Here is an 18,815-nt window from a genome sequence, read left to right on the forward strand (position 1 = left end):
GAATTATACCAGTTCTCTACAATTTCTTTCAAACAAAAGAGGGAAAGGGAATAGATCCTAACTCATTCTATGAATCCAGCGTTACCCTAATACTAAAACCAAACACATTACAAAAAAAGAAAATTATAGACCAATATCTCTGATAGATATGAAAATCCTCAACAAAAAATAGGAAAATAAATAAAAAACACATAAAAATAACTATACACTACAACCAAGTGGTATTTATTCTAGATATGCAAACCTGGCTCAAAATTTGAAAACCAATTACTGTAATCCATCACATCAACAGAATAAAAAAGAAAAACCACTTCATATCAATAGATGTAAAAAAGCATTTAACAAAATCCAGTACTCATTCAAAACAAAAAGTCTTAGAAAATTGCAATAGAGGAAAACTTTCTCAACTTGATAAAGACTATCCACAAAATATCTACAGCTAACATCATATGAATGATGAGAAAAATCAAAGCTTTCCCACTAAGATTCGTTACAAGGCAACAATGTCCTCTCTCATTATGCCTGTCAATACTGTATGGGAACTCCTTGCTAATGCAATAAGGTAAGAAAAGAAATAAAAGTGTACAGATTGGTAAGGAAGCTATATATCTATAAAGCTATGTTTACAGATGACATGATTATCCAAGTGGAAATTCTGAAAGAATCAACAAAAAATTCCTAAAATTAATCAGCAATTATGCCAGGTTGCAAGGTACAAGGTTACAAGGTACAAAAGTCAGTTGCTTTCTTATATACCAAAAATGAACAAGTAAAATTTGAAATGAAAAAACACAGTATCATTTACATTAACATAAAATACTTAAGTATAAATCTAACAAAACATATGCAAGACCTATATGAGGAAAACTACAAAATACTGATAGACAAAATAAAAAAAAACTAAATAAATAGATATTTCAGGTTCAAGTAAGAAGACTAAATATGTTAAGATATCAGTTTTTCCCTACTTGTTCTATAGATTCAATGCAATCCCCATCAAAATCCCAGAAAGTTATTTTATGGATATTTACAGACTGATTTTGAAGTTTATATAGATAGGCTACTGTGATAGCCAACACAATATTGAAGAAAAGTTAGAAAATTGATGCTACTAAAGTTAGAAAATTGATGCTACTAAAGACTTCAATAGTTTCTATAAAACTACAGTAATCAAGATAGTGGTATTAACAAAAGACTACGTAAGTAGATCAACAGAACAGAAAAGGGAGACCAAAAATATACAGACATGAATACAGTCAACGGATATTTGACGAAGGGGCAAAGGCAATACTATGGAGCAAAGATGTCTTTTCAACAAATGGTTCTGGAACAAATGGACATCCACATGCAAATGAAAATGAATCTAGATACAAACCTTACAGCCCTCACAAAATTAATTCAAAATGGATCTATGACCTAAGATAACCTAGGAACAAACCTAGATGAACTTGAATATAGTGGTTCCTTTTTATATACAACACTGAAGACATGATTTATGAAAGAGATAATTGGTGAGCTGAACTTCATTAAAATGAAAAACTTCTGGGGCGCCTGGGTGGCGCAGTCGGTTAAGCGTCCGACTTCAGCCAGGTCACGATCTCGCAGTCCGTGAGTTCGAGCCCCACGTCAGGTTCTGGGCTGATGGCTCGGAGCCTGGAGCCTGTTTCCGATTCTGTGTCTCCCTCTCTCTCTGCCCCTCCCCCGTTCATGCTCTGTTTCTTTCTGTCCAAAAATAAATAAAAAACGTTGAAAAAAAATTAAAAAAAAAATGAAAAACTTCTGTTCTATGAAAGGCAATATCAAGAAAATTAGAAGACAATCTACAGACTGGGAGAGAATGTCCGCAAAAGACAAATCTGATAAAGGACTTTTATTCAAAATACAGGAGAACTCTTAGAACCCAACAATAAGAAAGTGAAAAATTGATTAAAAAAATGGGCCAAAGACCTTAATAAGCACATCACCAAAGAAGATATATACATATAATATATATATATGATATATATCTTATATATATGATATATATCTTATATATATCTTTTATATATATCTTATATATATAAAAGATATATATAAGATATATATATAAAATATATATAAATATATATAAAATATATATAAATAAATAAATATATATATAAATATATATATAAATATATATAAAAGATATATATAAAAGATATATATATAAGATATATATCATATATATAAGATATATATTATATATATTATATGTATATATCATATATATAAGATATATATATAATATATATATGTATATATCATATATAAGATATATATAATATATATGTATATATTATATATATACATATAATATATATATTATATGTATATATCATATATATAAGATATATATATAATATATTATATATAAATCATATATATAAGATATATATAATATATATGTATATATTATATACATATATCATATATATAAGATATATATATATAAGATGCTTCACATCATATGTCACCAAGGAAATGTAAATTAAAACAACAATGAGATACCAATATACATCTATTAGAATGGCCAAAATCCACCACCAAACTCTGGTGAGAATGTGGAACAACAGGATCTCTCAGACATTGTTGATGGGGATACAAAATGGCATAGTAATTTTGGAAGATAGTTGGGCAGTTTCTTACAAAACTAAACACATTCTTACTATATGATTCAGCAATCATACTCCTTACTATTTACCTTAAGGAAGTGAAAACTTATGCCCACACAAAAACTGGCACACAGATGTTTATAGTAGATTTATTCATAATTGCCAAACTTAGAAGTGACTAAGATGTCCTCCAGTAGGTAAATAATAAATGAACTCTACTACATCCAGACACTGGAATATCATTCACTGCTAGAAATTGATCTATCAAGCCATGAAAAGACAAAGAGGAACCTGAAATGCATATTACAAAGTGAAGGAAGGTCTTGAAAAGATACAAACTGTACAGTTCCAAATATATGACATTCTGGAAAAGGCAAAACGATACAGAAAATTAAAAGACTGGTGATTGTCAAGGGTGGGGAGTGGGAAAGAGACAAATAGGCAGAACACAGGATTTTTAGGTCAGGGAAGATACTCTATATGATGTAAAGATGGACATCATTAAACATTTGTCCACCCCCAAATAATGTACACCACCACAAGTGAATCCTAAGGTAAATTATAGACTTTAGGTGATTTATGATGTGCCAATGTAGGTTCATTCTTTGTAAAAAGTGTACTAGTCTGATGAATTATGTTGATAATGTGGGAGGATATGCATCTGTGGGGGGCAGAGGTGTATAGGAAATTTCTGTACTTTTCTCTTAACTCTGTTGTAAATCTAAAACTGCTCTAAGAAATTAAGTCTTAATCAAAAAAATAAGCAAGACACAAGTATATGCTGCCTATTAGTAGACTCACACATAGGCTGAAAGTGAAGAGATGGAAAAAGGTATTCCGTGCAAATGGAAAGCAAGGACAAGCAGGGGTAGCTATACTTATACCAGACAAAATAGACTTCATGTCAAACCTGTAACAAGAAACAAAGGAGATCATTATATAATGATAAAAGTATTAATTCATCAAGAGAATAAAATAATTATGAATACATATGCACCCAATATTGGAGCATCTAAATATATAAAGCAAATGTTAACAGCTCTTAAGGGAAAATTTGACAGAAATTCAATAATAATAAAGGACTTTAATACTCCACTTTCAACAATGAATGGATCATCCAGACCAAAAATCAATAAGGAAATATTGTACGTGAAATATGTTTTAGACCAAATGGAGCTAACTGACATGCACAGAACATGCCATCCAATAGCAACACAATATATTCACCTCAAGCACAATGGAACATTCTGTAAGAAAAATCATATGTTAGGTCACAATGTAAATCAGATGTTAGGTCACAGTATAGAAATCATATCACACATCTATTCTGATCAAAATAGTATGAAAATAGAAACTGGAGTAAAACTAAAAAGAGAATCACAAAATTTGGAAATAAAACAACGTATTCCTGAAAAACCAAAGGGTGAAAGAAGAAATCAAAAGGAAAGTATCTTGAAAGCAACAAAGTGGAAATATACCACAGCAAAACTTACAGGATGCAGCAAAAGCAGTTCTAAGAAGGCTAATATGATAAATGTCTACATTAATAAAAAAGAAAGATCTCAAATAAAATCCTAAGTTTATATTTCAAACTAGAAAAAGAACAATAAAAAAACTCATAGTTAGCCAAAGGAAGAAAATACAACAGATCAGAGGAGAAATAAATGAAATAGAGATGAGAAAAACAATAGAAAATATCAATGAAACTAAGGATGGTTTTAAAAAAAAGATAAACAAAATGGGTAGATCCTTAGGTAGGTTAATTATGAAAAAAAGCTTGAAGATGCAAATAAAGTCAACAATAAAATAAGAAACATTACAACGGATACCATAGAAAAACAAAGCATCATGAGACATTATTATGAACAATTATATACCAACAAATTAAATAAATTCCTAAGAAGATACAACCTACCAAGACTGAATATTGAAGAAATAGAAAATCAGAACAGACCAATAATGAGAAAGGAAATGGAATCAGTAATTAAAGCCTCGCAATAAACAAAAGTCCAGGACCAGATAGTTTCACAGGTGAATTCTGAATATTCAAAGAATTAATACCAGTCCTTCTCAAAGAGAAGAGGGAAGACTCCAAAACTATTTTATGAGGCCAGCATTACCCTGATACCAAAAACTAGTTAAGGACATTAAAAGAAAAGAAAATTAATGCTTAATATCCCAGATAAATATGCACGCCAAAAATCCTCAAAAAAATATGATCAAACCTAATTCAATAGCATGTTAAAATAATCATATACTATGATCAAGTGGGATTTGTCACTCATATGCAAGAATGGTCCAACATACACAAATCCATGAATGTGATACACTGCATTAACAAAATAAAAGATAAAATCATATGATCATATCAGTATATGTAGAAAAAGCATTTGACAAAATTTGGTATCCCTTCCTGGTAAAATATCTTAATATTTAGGTAGAGAGGGAATGTACCTCAACATAATGAAGGCCATATATGACAAGTTTACACCTAACATCATACTTAATGGTGAAGGGCTGAAAGTTTTTCTTTTAGGATCAGGAACAAGACAAGGATGCCCAATTTTGTTCAATATAATAGTGGAAGTCCCATCAAAGAAATTCAGCAAGAAAAAGAAATAAATAAAAGGCATCCAAATCAGAAAGAAAGAAGTAAAATTGTCTCTGTTTGTAGATGACATGATCTTATCTAGACCCACCAAAATCTGTTAAAAATAATAAATAAATCAATAGAGATGCTCAATACAAAATCAACATACAAAAATTAGTTGTACAAAAATCTTAAGATACAAATAAATGCAAAGATATCCACTGTTCATGGGTTGGAAGAATTAAAATTGTTAAAATATCCATACTACCCAAAAAAGCACACACATTCAAAGTAACCCCTATCAAATTTCCAATAGCATTTTACACAGAAATAGAAAAAAAAAACAATTTATATGGAAATCACAAAAGTGCTCAGATAGTACTCACTTCAGCAGCACATAGAATAAAATTGGAATGATACAGAGACTAGTGTGGCTCCTGTGCAAGAATAACATGCATATTTGTGAAGTGTTTCAGATTATTAATTATTGAATCACTATATTGTACACCTGAAAGTAATATAACACTATATGTTAACTCTAGTGGAATTAAAAGAAAAAAGAGCCTAGATAGCTAAAGCAATCTTGAGCAAGAAGAACAAAGTTGGAGGCATCACACTTGTTGCTTTCAAATTATACTATAAAGTGATAAAAATCAAAACACTATGGTACTAGTTTAAAAACAGATATTTAGACCATTGGAACAGAATAAAAAGCCCAGAAATAAAACCATGCATATGTATTCAACTAATCTTTGACAAAGTTGCCAAGAATACACAATGTGGAAAGTTTCTTCAACAAATTATTTTGGGAAAACTAGATATTCACATACAAAAAAAAAAAAAAAAGAAAAGAAAAGAAAAAGAAAAAGGATGCATATTTCATACTACCCGTAACATTTAACTGAAAATGGATGAAAGCCTTAAATGAAGTCATGTAATTCCTAGAAGAAAACACAGGGGAAAACTTCCTTGACATTGCTCTTGGCAATAAGTTTTTTTTTTTTCAGGGGGGGATTTGACACCAAAAGCACAGATAACAAAAGCAAAAATAAATGAAGCAGACAGTATGAAACTTAAAGGTTTTTGCATAACCAAAGAAACAATGAACAAAATGAAAAGGCAGCTTATGGAATAGAAGATAATATCTTCAAAACATACGTCTCACAAGAGATTAATATCCAAATTACATAAAGAACTCATAAAACTAAACAGCAAAAAATTCAAATAAGTCCATTTAAATATAGGCAAAGGGGGCGCCTGGGTGGCGCAGTCGGTTAAGCGTCCGACTTCAGCCAGGTCATGATCTCGCAGTTCGTGAGTTCGAGCCCCGTGTCGGGCTCTGTGCCGACAGCTCAGAGCCTGGAGCCTGTTTCTGATTCTGTGTCTCCCTCTCTCTCTGCCCCTCCCCCGTTCATGCTCTGTCTCTCTCTGTCCCAAAAATAAATAAACGTTGAAAAAAAAATTTAAAAAAAATAAATAAATATAGGCAAAGGACCTGAAAGATATTTTTTATAAAGAAGACACACAAATAGACAACATGTGCATAAAAGATGCTCAACATCACTAATACTCATAATTTCTCATAAGAGAAACACACATCAAAACCAAAGTGAGATACTACAATGAGATACTACCTCATAGTAATAGTATGACTATTACCAAAAGTCAAAAATAAGTGTTGGTGAGGAAGTAGAGAAAAGGGAGCACTTGTATGCTATTGGTGGGAATGTAAACTGGAACAGCAATTACAGAAAACAGTATGGAGTTTCCTCATAAAGTTAAAAAAAGTATCATATGATCCAAAAATGTCACATACGAGTATATAGCCAAAGAAAATAAAGTCACTATGTCAGATTGGTAGCTGTACTATGAGTTCATTACAGCATTATTCACAGTGGTCAAGATATGGAACAACTTAAGTGATCACCAACAGATATATGAAATATGACATACATATGTAATGAAATATTATCTGGCTTTTTTTTTTAAGTGGAAATCCAAGGGCTTTCCTTGGGTGGCTCACTAGGTTAAGCATCCAACTTTGGCTCAGGTCATGATCTCACTGTCTGTGAGTTTGAGCCCCGCATTGAGCTCTGTTGCTGACAGCTCAGAGCCTGGAGCCTGCTTTTGATTCTGTGTCTCCCTCTCTCTCTGTCCCTCCCCTGCTTGTGCTCTCTCTCTTTCTCAAAAATAAATAAACATTAAAATAAATTTAAAAAGTAAATCCTGCCATTTGTGACAAATGAATGCACCTAGAAGACACTATGCTAAGTGACTTAAACCAGGCACAGAAAGACAAATACTGCATGATCTCACTTACAAGTGGACTTCCAAAAAAAAAAAAAATCGAACTCAATGTAACAGAGGGTGGAGTACTGGTTACAGGGTTGGAGGAAATAGGAAGATGTTCAGGGCTAACAACCTGTGGTTAGATGATGAATAAATTCTGGGCACCCAATATACAGTATGATGACTATAGTTAATAATAATGTATTATACACTTGAAATTTGCTAAGAGAGTAGATCTCAAGTGTTTTTACCATGAAGAAAATTGTAACTATGAGAGGTGATGAATATGTTCGTTAGCTTGACTGTAGTAATCATTACACAATGCATATATACATTCAAAACATCATGTTGTACAACCTAAATATATACAATTTTATTTGTCAATAATACCTTAATAAAGCTGAAAAAAATCTGCATAGCAAGACCTACCTGGGGATCTCACTTAGCCAGTCCCAAAATAACTGTTTCTAATGCAGCAAAACCGAGACTTGGTGACATATTGCTTAAACATTTGCAGCTTGTCGGTATCTTTTCAAAATTTCTCCTCTGATTTAAACCCCGTGCTTTCCAAAAACCAGTCATATTTCATTCCCAAACTGATAATATTAGTTTCCTGTTTATTTTATGTATATAATTTATAGGGGTATTAATAAAAACTAATGAAATATAAGTAGAAAAAAGTAGTAAAAAACGTAGTGGTATTTCATATTCCGATTACTATATTTTAAATTGTTTATTCAAAAGAAACTAAAGCAATAAATTGTATCTAATTCATTAACAAGTATTATGTAAGCAAGAGTTTCCTGAATACCAACTTAGGGACTTGCATGTAAAGAAAAGCTTTGGCTTCATATTTAAAGTGTGACAAACTGGGGCACCTGGGCGTCCAGCTTCGGCTCAGGTCATGATCTCACGGTCCGTGAGTTCGAGCCCCGCGTCGGGCTCTGTGCTGACAGCTCAGAGCCTGGAGCCTGTTTCGGATTCTGTGTCTCCCTCTCTCTCTGTCCCCCATTCATGCTCTGTCTCTCTCTGTCTCAAAAATGAATAAATGTTAAAAAAAAATAAAAAAAATAAAGCGTGACGAATAAATGTGTATTTATGTTAAAATGAAAATAAAATATTCAACTATGGTATGTATTTTTAATACAAGTTCTCTCTTTTACCAATGTTTTTTCAATTAGCCAATTAATTGTAGGTCCTGATCACTTAAGATAAGAGGGCTTTCTAATGTCTGAAGAATGTATTACCCAAGATGCCAGGAGTATTGCTGGGCTAACAGCACAGCCCTCAGCTCTCTGCCCTCTCTGGAGATCTCCCTTGGCCAAAGAGAGCTGCCCTGTCACTAGAATCTAACGACTGGTTATTTTGCCAGTATAAAGGCCCAGGCTCCTCATTCCAACTTGGAAAACTCTCAAAGGTCATCCCAGCTTCAGAGTTCTCTCTGGATTGACTGAGCTCTTACTGAGACTGCATCACAGTCCAATCTCTCCCCAGCTCAGTCCTGCTTCCTCCATTCTCCCTTGGTGTGGATTCTGAAGGCATGTTCCAATAAACATCCTGATGCCTAATGTCTGTGTGACTCTGCTTCCTGTGAGTCCCACAATAGGCTTCTACAGTGCTTTCCCTCTAATCTGGCTTTCAAAGAGCATCTAACCACTTGCAGCCTGCCTGAGAATCAATGTCAAAGTTGAAGATCTGACTTAAAAACTATCCAGAGATACAGTCCCCGCATGTTTTCTATCTCTTTCTCACTTCCAAATCCTTTCTCCATGCCTCCTCTTCCTGTGGAGCCCCACAGAAATGGATATCTGATATGTTACTTCTATATACTATAACTTTCATTATATCCCATTACCCTATCATTGTAATAAATAAGTATAATATGGTAATAGTCACTGCTGCAATAAGTGGATCCACAAATTTATGTTTCAAACCCAGTAGAAGTTCATTTCTTGCTCATTTACTAATAATCACTAGGTAAACAAGTTGGCATGGAGCCTTTTTCCACACAGTTGTTTAGAAGTTTCTGCTATTTTCACCAAATGTTTCCCAAGGTTCCTCTAAGAGCTGGCTTCATTCCAGTCAACAAGAAAAGAAAAAAGTGTATGCAGAGAAAGCTGTGAAGATTTTGGAGGCCACACTTGAAAATGATGTACCTCACTTTCATTGAGTGCTTAGTTTGAGGTCAAACCAGACCACAAGTAAGAGTGGGGAATGTAGTCTTCCTGAACATCCAGGAAGGAGAATATAGATTTTGGTGAGCAGCTCTGTCACACTAGGGTCATCCAAAAGTTTCATGTCCTAGGACACAATGGGTTAATTCTCCACACTCAACTCTTTCTGGGATTTGTAAATGATCTATGAATTTGAACTCACCTCCTGTTATACCCCCTCTCTGTATGAGCATTTAATGTGATTGATGCTATTGATTTCTTTTATGTTCTTACATTTTCTAGAATTATCTAGGTTACTCCTAATTCCTTATATCACTCCTTACTAACACAGATAAGAGAGAAATGTGTACATATTTTATTTTTAAGCAGTTTTATTGAGGTATAATTTATATACAAAGAACTGTACATACTCAATGGTTACAATTTGATGAATTTGGACATACGCAAATACACGTTTACTGTCACTGCAATCACAAAAAGAGACAAGAGACAAAGAGACATCAAACTAAAAAGTTTTTGCATGGCAAAGGAAACAATTCAAAAAATGAAAAGGCAACCTACAGAATAGGAGAAAATATTTGTAAACCATATAGCTGATAAGGGACTAATTTCCAAAATATATAAGGATCTCCTACAACTCAGTAACAAGAAAACCCAAGCAATCCATTAAAAAATGGGCAAAGGACTTGGACAGACATTTTTCCAAAGAAAACATACACACACCCATCATGAATATGAAAATATGCTCAATATCAGTAACTATCAGGGAAATGCAAATAAAAACCACAACGAAATGTCACCTCACATTTGTTAGGATAGCCTTTATTTATTTGTTTGTTTGTTTGTTTGTTTGTTTATTTATTTATTTATTTATTTATTTATTGTTTTTTAAAGAGAGAGACAGAGAGAGCACGCACAAGCATGAGTGGAGAGGGGTAGATGGAGAGGGCATGATAGAAGCTTAAGCAGGCTCCATGCTCAGCACAGAGCCCCATGCAGGGCTCAGCCTCGTGATGGTGAGTTCATGACCTGAGCAGAAATCAACCAACTGAGCTACCCAGGTATCCCTAGAATAGCTATTATTTAAAAAAAAAAAAAAGTGTTGGTGAAGTTGTGAAAAAATAGGAACCCTATACAGTGTTGGCAGAATACAAAATGGCACAGCAGTCATGCAAAACACTACAGATATTCCTCAAAACATTAAAAATGGAAATACCAAATGATCCAGCAATACTACTTCCGGATATTTCAAAATAATTGAAATCAGAACCTCAAACAGATATTAGCACTCCCATGTTTATTGCAGCATTACTTACAATAGCCAATATATGGAAACGAACTAAGAATCCATTGAAAAATAAATAAAGACAATGTGGTAATGGATATACAGCAGAACATTATTTAGCCATAAAAAAAATCTGCCATTTGCAACAACATTCATAAATGTAGAGAACATGATGCTACAGGAGATAAGCATCACAAGACAAATACTGCATGAGTCCTTTCATATGAGGTATATAAAATAGTCAAATTTTTTAAGTAGAGAGTACAACAGTGGCTGCTGGAGGCTGTTGGGTTGGAGAAATTGGGAGTTGCTGTTTAATAGGTATAAAGTTTCAGTTATGCTAGTTGAATAAATTCTAGAAACATAAATTCTGTATAACATACTGCCTAGAGTTAACAATACGGTACTGTATACTTCAAAATTTGTTAAGAGGGTAGATATCACATTAAATGTTCTTCCCAAATGTCAAACAAAACAAAGGGAATATGTGTGCATTTTATAGTCATATCTTTGACAGAATTCCTGTATACATTTCCATAGAAATGCACAATCACACATTGTCAGCATATTTATAAAGAATAAAAGAAACAGAACCTGCATATGTCAATACCAATCATGGTTCTAGGCTCTTTAGTTACATTTATTCCTCACAACAACATAAAAAGTAAATCCTGTTATAATTATGTTAGAGAGAAAGAAATTTAGGGTTAGAGATAAAGTATTCGCCCCACCCCTACTCAGTTAAACCTAAATTTTCTGGTCTCCAGAGCATACCTACACTTTTAATCAATAGATGTGTTGCCTCATGACTGGTGTCTGCTAGAAACTAGGATGGGACTTATAAATAATCATGCTCAATTCTATTCCAACATCTTAGTTGGAGCTGGTCTTATCTAACCTAGAAAACCAAAGCTTTGGGGTAAGATTTCAGTGCTCTATGTTCTTCTCCAGGCACTCTCCTGACTTTCACTCTGCCCCCTGACAAATCATTTATGCACTTTAATCTTCACCTTTAATACCTTTAATACTGAGATGACAATTCTGTAATTCCACTCAAGAAGTTTCAATCAGGAACAGTAACAAACATTGGCTTCAGGTCAGATATGAGTTTTGTTAAAAGAAAACACATAGAAAGCTGAGATATGATTTGGCTATTTAATACACTGTGAAATATAGGACTTTGTTAATGTGTTAGGTTTACACAGAATTTCTTATTTTCCCCACATATACCATGATGTTTCTTATACTATTTTTCCCACCTTGAATGTTCCCACACCCAGTAGGGTGACTTAGTTTCCTCATTTATAAAATGAGGATAATAATATCACCCTTCTTGTGGAGTTATAATGAGAATATAAAGAGATAATGTAAAGTGCTTAGAAAACAACTGGCATATTGAAAACACTCAATAAAAGTTATTTTCATAGAGAGGGAGCTTAATCTGTGCTATAATTTACTTCCCAATAGTTTGGCCTATGACATACTATTAGTATAGAAATATACTGTATCAAAAATGCCTTTCAAATTGCTAAAGTCTACTTATTTGATACGTAGCTTATTAAAATATTGGCCTCACACTAGCAACCTGATAAAATAGCAAGATAAATAGGATTACACACCTATACATTGATAAATTATCTAAACATAAAATATACTTTAATGCTCTGCCATAAAGGTGCAAAAGCCAGTAAGCATCCAAACACATTAAGGGTATCACTGGTCAACACACTTCAAGTTATAGGCTGCCACATTTATGATGACAAGTAATTTGATATGTTTCACAAAATCAATAATTTAAGAGGTACTTTATTTCTGCTTTTCTCCCCCTCTCTCCCGTTTTTCAGAGGACCACACTCTGTGTCTTTCCACATCTGATATATTTCAGAAAGAATAATATCAAGTCTTAATTTAAAATGAGTGATGTAGTACAGAGTTTTAGACCATATATCTATTCAAAGCTGTCAGTTTCCTTTCACCACTTTTCCTATATTCTAAAAACAAATTTAAATTAAACATAGATCAACAATAAATCTGCCAGTTTCCGTCTTATTTATGGCACTTTTAGAAGAGATACTGATGTTCTTTTATAAGCCAAGATGGACACTCTCATTCCTTCAGAATTAAAATTAAAACATCTAAAATATTTTATAGAATTTTATTAACCAAGAGATGTCTACTATTTTGCTGATCTTAATATTGTTCCTTCATGTGTCCCCCTGTAAGATACAGGGAAGCATGTTCTATGTAGTAGAAGGGAGAAGAGCCTCAGTTTTCATTGCCCAAACTTGATAAGTACAAAACTATAATATGATTTGAAGATTTAAAAGGAGAGAAAGGTACAGTAGGGGAAGATTTCGCTGAATACCTAGGACCTGATCTATTCCAGATACATGTTATCTCTAAAACTTTACATGATTTAACTCCCAAAGCTGAATGATCAAGAAATTAGAATATATAGCATGATGAAAATTATAATAATCAAACAGGAGTTGTGCATTTATATTTAAATGCAACATACACACACATTACCATTTATTACCTAAAAATGTTCTTCTTCAAAACTGTATAAATGACCAAGATCCCTCACATCTCATTACAATCATTCATTATTATTTGTACTATCTGACCATACTATGATGTTTGAGTCTCTATGACAACAATATGAGGTTATCTGCTGTGTGTGTCCATCTTCTACTCTGAATAGATATGTCTATTGTGATTATCTATGCCTAGTTACCACTGTATGCTGGGTGTGTGGGAGGCAAACAACCTGTTGCTATTCCACAGGAATTCCAGTTGAGATAAACCATAGTAGAAGCACCAAACTTAAGAATTCTCATCCACACTTGAACCTGATTTACTTGAGGAGATCCTGGAATTTGAGCATGATGTGCTAATAGAATGTGGCTTTTGGAGGGGTATTGGAGGGGTTAAGTATATTTTGAATATACGTAAATATTGAAGTATAAATATTAAAGTAAATAAATGACAAAAAAAAGGACCCATAGCTGTAATAACACACGAATGGACAATCTGATTTTAAAATTTATAATGGATGTAGGGCACCTGGGTGGCTCAGTTGGTTAAGCGTCTGACACTTGGCTTCAGTACAGGTCATGATCTATCAGTTCATGAGTTTGAGCCCTGCATCGGCTTCTGTGTGGACAGTGTGGAGCCTGCTGGGGATTCTTTCTCTCTTTCCTTCTCTTTCTCTCTCTCTCTCTCTCAAAATAAATAAATAAAAACTTTAAGAAAATAAAAAAATTTATAATGGATGTAAAAGACCAAACATGGCAAAGAAAAATTTAAAAATAATTATAAAAAGATTATCACATTTATACCCCTGGATATCAAAATTTGTTATAAAGCTTCAGCAATGAAAGTTGAGTGATTTTCACATGCAGCAAACAAACAGAACAATAGGATAGAATAAAGTGTCTAGAAATAGGCCATCCATATACAGACATTTAATTTTTTAAACAAAGCAAGATGAAACAAATGGAAGTTCAAAATATGTTGGTAGATTTAACTCTATACAATGCAAATGGATTAATTAAAATAATGAATTTCTGGGTAGGATAAAATAAAATCCAATTATATGCTATGTATAAGAGACACCTGTAAAGTAAGAGGTTTATATAGGTTTATAGTAAAAGGATAGAAAAATATATGCCCAATAAATTCTAAGCAAGAGAGGTATATATTGCTATACTTATATGAGAAAAATTAGACTTCTTGGGTAAATTAAAACATTGCTGGAGATAAAGAAGGTTAATTTGTTGTAATGAAAGGATTGATTCTCCCAGGAAACTATAATCATGTTAAATTTGTGCATATCTAGTAACACAGTATCAAAATAAATTAGGAAAAATGTACAGAATTAAAACAAAGAAACAGATCTACAGTAGAGAATTTTTAACACAGAGTTGAAAGCATAAGCCAAAACAAACAAGCAAGAAACCCACAAAATACATAAAAGATATGAAGGACATAAACATTTGACCTAATTGGCTCTTACAACACACATTAACAAACGATAGCAGAGTGCATATTCATTTCAGGAACACATAGAACTTTCACAAAATTGATCATATACTGGCCCATATACCAACACTCAACATATTTCTTTTCTTTTTTGAGGTTTATTTATTTGTTTATTTATTTATTTATTTATTTATTTATTTATTTATTTATTTTGAGAGAGACAGTGAGTGCATGCACTCAAGAGGGGTGGGAGAGAGAGAGAGAAAGAGAGAGAATTCCAAGCAGACTCTGCACTGTCAGCACGGAGCCTAACGCAGGGCTTGATGTCACCAACTGAGAGATCACAATCTGAGCAGAAATTAAGAGGTGGACACAACTGACTGAGCCACCCAGGCACCCTCAACACATTTCAAATACTGGGAAACAATGACATAGTTCTCTGACCACAGTGTAAATTAACTTAAAAATCATTAAGAAAAAGGTAAATAAAAAATACTAAATTTATAAAGTTGGAAGCCTACTTCTAAATAACTTGTGGGTCAAAAAAGAATTCACGCTGGAATAAGAAAGTAGTTTGAAATGAATATCAACAAAATATGATACATCAAAACGTGGACAATATAGCCAAAGTAGAAGTTTAAAATATATAGACTTGTAAGTGATTAAGAAAAAAGGCTAAAAATTAATGAGCTAAGCCATGTATCCATCTTAAGAAATTTAAAAGAAATTCTTAAAAAAGTAGGAAAAGTAACTCAAATACATTTGAAGATAAGATAGGTAAGAGCAGTTAGAACCTATTCATCTTAAAGTATTCCAATTAAAGAGGATGGAATGCTTTATGAGGCCAGAATTGCCCTGATAACAAACCAGACAAAGACACCACAAAATTATGGGCCCATACCCCTGATGAACATAGAAAAATGCTCAACAAAATAGCAAACCAAATTCAACAATACATTAAAAGGGTCATATCCCATAATCAAGTGGGATTTATTCTGGGATGCAAAAATTGCTTAACATCTGCAAATCAATCAATGTGATATACCACACTAACAAAAAGAAAGATCAAAATCATATGATCATTTCAACAGATGTTGAAAAATCATCTGACAAAATCCAACATCTATGTATGATAAAAACTCTCAAGAAACTCACTATGGAAGGAACATACCTCAACATAAAATAGGCCATATATGACAAATCCACACCTAACATCATAGTCAATAATGAAAAGCTGAAAACTTTTCTTCTAAAATCAGAAACAAGATAAGAATGCCACTTTCTTTCAAAATAGTATTACAAGTCCTACCCAGAGCAATTAGGCAAGAAAAAGATATAAAAGGCATCCAAACTGGAAAGGAAGAAATAAAAGTCACTATTTGCAGATGACATGATACTATATATAGGAAACAGTATAGACTCCATCAAAAACTGTTAGAACAAATAAACAAATTTAGTAAAGTCACAGGACCCAAAATTAACATAGAGAAATCAGTTGCTTTCCTGTATCCTAACAAGCTATCAGAAAAAGAAATTAAGAAAATAATCCCATTTACAATCACATCAAAAAGAATAAAATACCTAGGAATAAATTTAACCAAGGAGGTAAAAGGACTTGTATTTTGAAAACTATAAGACACTAATGAAAGAAATTGAAGATGACACAAATAAACAAAAAGATATTCTGTGTTCATGGATAAGGATATTATCCACACTGCTCAAAGTGATCTATGGATTTAATAAAATCTTTATGAAAATACCAACAACATTTTTCTCAGAACTAAAACAAAATATTCTGAAATCTGTATGGAACCACAAAAGATCCCAAACAACCAAGCAATCTTGAGAGAGAAGAACAAGGCTGGACATATCATGCTTTCTGATTTCAAAACATACCACAAAGCTAGAGTAATCAAAACAGTATGCTACTGGCACAAAAACAGACATATAGATCTCTGGAATAAGATAGAGAACCCAGAAAAAAACTGTAAATATATGGTCAATTAATCTATGACAAAGGAGGGAAGAATACACAATGGGGAAAAGACAATCTCTTCAATAAATGATTTTGGAAAAACTGGACAGCTACGTGCAAAAGAATAAAACAGGACCACTACCTTACATCTTGTAACTGTATACACTTGTGCAAGGCCATGTTTAATGACTGCATAGTATCCTCCTGTACCCATGTATCATCTTGATTCAATCAACATTTGTTTCTTGGCATTTAGATTGTTTTTCTTTATTTTACATGAGCACCCTTATGATCTAATCTCTTATGATTTCCATAAAATAAATTTCTAGAAGTCAGTTTGCTGGATCATAACACACACAAAATATTAAGGCCCAAAACACAGAGAGTTTTCATCATAATTTTGACAGCAGTACAACAAAAATAAGTTTATTCATATACTGGTACTGGGTTTTGTTCAATTACAAATTTTATTTAAACTCTGATTTAAAAGATTTGGCTATCTATATTAGACACAATCTCAACAATTCCAGAAGTTCCAATGAGGGTTTAGACTTGGTTACTCGCCAAAAAGAAGGAAGTGCTAAAAAAATTTCAAAGGTTTTTACTATAAAATATTACAGTTCCAGAATTTATTGACTGGATTTCAAGGATTTATGTTATCACAGTTGCTGATGGGAGTGCCAACATCTAAACCAATTCACGTTCCTTATTGGAACAACGCATTTCCACTCTTCTTGCATCATCAATGTGAAAGTTGTATATTCAGTTTGGCAACCAATTAGGCTAAAAGACATAAAATCAAGTTGGAGAGGGATTAGATATATAGTAATTCTCTAAGTATAAGTTTACTGGGGAAAAAAAGCAGATATAAATAATCTGAAGATCTTTATTTATCTTGACAGTTCATAAATGGATCACAAGCTATCAGTGCTGAGGCTGCTGTGAGTCAGTAACTGATTTTATGTCAGAAAGCACAATTCACATGTGAGATTGGAGACAACAGTACTGATTAGAATGGAGATTAGGAAATTTCGGCCAAGTCACAGAGAGAGACATGCAGATCTCAAAGACTAACCGTGCTCCCTTATGGGTATGTTGGGTTTGTTTTTTGTGGAGTAGAATAAACTTAAACTCTGTTACTTTTTTTGTTAGATCAAACTTAATAGATTAAGTCCAAATTCCTCCATTATGTTTTAAATAGGAGTGCACTTGTCATGAGCCCTGGGTGCTGTATGGAAGCGTTGAATCACTAAGTTGTATACCTGAAACTAACACTGTATGTTAACTAACTGGAATTTAAATAAAAATTTACTGGAATTGAAATAAAAACTTGAAAAAAAATAAGAGCATACAGAATTCCACCAATAGATATTAAGAGAAGAAAAAGAGAGTTCTAGCTTAAATGAGAGTGTATTTTACTATTTTTAAATTTTAACTTAAAATAATAAAGGTAATATTAACACATATAATATTAATATGTAAAATAAATAAATAAAAAACTTTAAAAAAAGATATTGAATGGGCAAAGAGAAAATTTTAAAAACAAAACTTGATCATTATTTTTGTTTGTATTGGCTATATACTACATTAAAATTTTTTTTAACATTTATTTATTTTTGAGAGACAGAGACAGAGTGAGAGCAGGGGAGGGGCAGAGAGAGAGGGAGACACAGAATCGGAAGCAAGCTCCGGGCTCTGGGCTGTCAGCACAGAGCCCAACACGGGGCTTGAACCCACAAACTGTGGGATCATGACCTGAGCCGAAGCTGGATGCTCAACTGACTGAGCCATCCAGGTTCCCCCTTACTTCATTTTATAGATTTTTTTAAGAGTAATTTGTATGAAGCTATTTATGAAAATTGCTTGTGATTTTGTAAGCTACTTT

General features: G+C 32.9%; 1 protein-coding gene and 1 non-coding gene across 2 annotated transcripts in view; one reads left to right on the plus strand and one right to left on the minus strand.

Moving 5' to 3' along the window:
- TNNI3K (TNNI3 interacting kinase) overlaps positions 1-18,815 on the minus strand; it is a 310,813-nt gene that overhangs the window by 231,093 nt on the left and 60,905 nt on the right. The gene's annotated exons all lie outside the window — the stretch shown is intronic.
- On the plus strand, positions 5,602-5,705 carry LOC125174218 (U6 spliceosomal RNA). Its single transcript, XR_007155341.1, has one exon. It is a non-coding gene; the product is annotated as a U6 spliceosomal RNA (small nuclear RNA).

This window comes from Prionailurus viverrinus, chromosome C1, assembly GCF_022837055.1.
Source record: "Prionailurus viverrinus isolate Anna chromosome C1, UM_Priviv_1.0, whole genome shotgun sequence".
Taxonomy (NCBI): domain Eukaryota; kingdom Metazoa; phylum Chordata; class Mammalia; order Carnivora; family Felidae; genus Prionailurus; species Prionailurus viverrinus.